Below are 2,500 nucleotides of genomic sequence, written 5' to 3'. Positions count from 1 at the left end.
ACGTAGTGCGTTGACAGTCAGTTCACGTGATTACGTGGGAGGCGTGATGATGTCACACGAAACTCCGCCCCCCACGGAACTGGCTGAACTCCATTACAGTAAATGTAGAAAAATACCTTCCAGTTATTACCATTACGCGTAGAATTTCGAAATGAAACCTGCCCAACTTTTGTAAGGAAGCTGTAAGGAATGAGCCTGCCAAATTTCAGCCTTCCACCCACACGGGAAGTCGGAGAATTAGTGATGAGTCAGTCAGTCAGTGAGTCAGTCGGTGAGTCAGTCAGTGAGTCAGTCAGTGAGTCAGTGAGGGCTTTGCCTTTTATTAGTATAGATATATATCTATATATAAATATCTATATCTATATATATATATATATATATATATATATATATATATATATATATATATATATCTATATATATATATATATCTATATATATATATATATATATATCTATATCTATATATTATGGCAATAGGTGGCAGTAGTGCACCCTTGAACCCTCAGGTGAAACTCCAGACACCAGGTAAAAGTCCAAGACCTTTTTATTTTCGTTTATCACCGTGCACAAAGCACCTTCCACACTACTCAAACTATTAACTATAATAAACACAATTCCCTCAACAATAAACTCTCCTCCTCGCCCAGACACTTGCTCCTCTCCCTCCCAGCTCAGCTCAGTGTCTGGACTGAGGCGCCGTCCTTTTATTGCTCCTGACCCGGAGGTGTTCCTGTCCCATCAATCCATATATCTATATATTTAAATATTCCAACGCCGTCTTTATATACTCAGGTTTTGAATTTATATGTTTGGGAATGACTTTATATATTCAAGTTTTGACTTTATTTATTCCGACACTGACTTTATATAATCAAGGTTTGACTTTATATATTCGGGAATAACTTTATATATAAAACTTTTGACTTTATGTAGTTACATTTAGTCATCATTGCATAACTTTTTCTTTACCATAGAAATTTAAAGACTAAATTCAACTTCCATTCCTAACAAAGATATTTCTGGCGGCTAAATAGAACCTATTTATATCCAAATTCGAGCTATTGAGCTGTCGCCTGCCTGCCTGAATAAGTCACCCTCGCTTCGCTCTTACTTTTTTACCATTCATTTAATCATGACTAGTGGCGGAAAAATTATAAAATGGAAGGAGGATTACACTGAGTATGGCTTTACCAAAACAATTATTGATGGCGATTATACATAAAGCTTCAATTGGTGATCTGTTTTTCTGTGTTAACCTCATTTTTTCATTCTTCTTCTCAAACCAAGGGGGTGCGAGGGTAAAATGAACCGGGATGCGCTGATCAATGTAATCGGTGTACCAGGAAATCATGCATTGACAGAAGCTCCGCTTTGCTTGTATTGCAAAGTGTGATTAAATGCATGATTTTTTAACACGTTATGGAGCAGATGCATCAAAGCTTCTCAGCTGTGCTTGTGCTAAGAAAAGGAAACATTTTCAAAATAACGCAACACGATTGTCAATGTAACCTTTTGTAAGTAGTGCCTGGAGGATTCAGTGTGGAGAAACTCTAGAGACAGCGTGTGTATAAACTTGTGGATGTTTCTGTGAGTATTTGGTGGCAGCGTCACAAAGTCGCTTCCGTAACACTGCGTGCGGTAGCTGCGGAGCTCAGATCAGAGCGAAATGAGGTGAATGGGAGGGGAGATGATGACGTGACTCCCCCACCCGCCTTAACTGTCCTCCACAAACACAGTCTCCCGGAATTTGCATAAGCACAGCCCTTCACGTGCAATTTAACTTAGTTAAAAAGTGATCAAAACTCTCGTTTATAGCCTAGGTCCTCTCATTAAACTTGTATCCCGCATTACCCGTGGGTATGACAAACGCCAGCGGCAGCCTGTCTATGAACTTAATGTAAACTTTAGGTTTACACCTTGCTTTGTTTCCGAAGTAGCAGCACTCATGAATATGGTTGTATATGTCACTCGCTCGCTTCTTATTGTTTCGCTGCCTTCTCAATTATATAATGCATGTTTTCTTCAGCGCTTCTTAAGGTCTTCCTGGTTTTCTAACGCACTGTGTTGACAGTCAGTTCACGTGATTACGTGGGAGGCGTGGTGATGTCACACAAAACTCCGGCTCCCACGGCTTTCGAGCTCAACTCCGTTACAGTAAATGGAGTAAAATACCTTCCAGTTATGACCATTACGCGTAGAATTTCGAAATGAAACCTGCCCAACTTTTGTAAGGAAGCTGTAAGGAATGAGCCTGCCAAATTTCAGCCTTCTACCTACACAGGAACTTGGAGAATTAGTGATGAGTCAGTGAGTGAGTCAGTCAGTGAGGGCTTTGCCTTTTATTTGTGTATATATATATATATATATAAATATATATATATATATATAAATATATAAATATATATATATATATATATATATATATATATATATATATATATATATATATATATATATATATATATATATATAAATATATATATATATATAATATATA

The 2,500-nt window shown here is 37.5% G+C and overlaps 1 protein-coding gene across 5 annotated transcripts in view; it reads left to right on the top strand.

The window, feature by feature from the left end:
* Positions 1-2,500, top strand: part of zgc:162872 (BAR_ACAPs and ArfGap_ACAP domain-containing protein) — a 213,872-nt gene that overhangs the window by 13,733 nt on the left and 197,639 nt on the right. The gene's annotated exons all lie outside the window — the stretch shown is intronic.

Source organism: Polypterus senegalus, chromosome 1 (genome assembly GCF_016835505.1).
Source record: "Polypterus senegalus isolate Bchr_013 chromosome 1, ASM1683550v1, whole genome shotgun sequence".
NCBI lineage: Eukaryota > Metazoa > Chordata > Cladistia > Polypteriformes > Polypteridae > Polypterus > Polypterus senegalus.
This window is presented reverse-complemented; position numbering and strand designations above follow the sequence as displayed.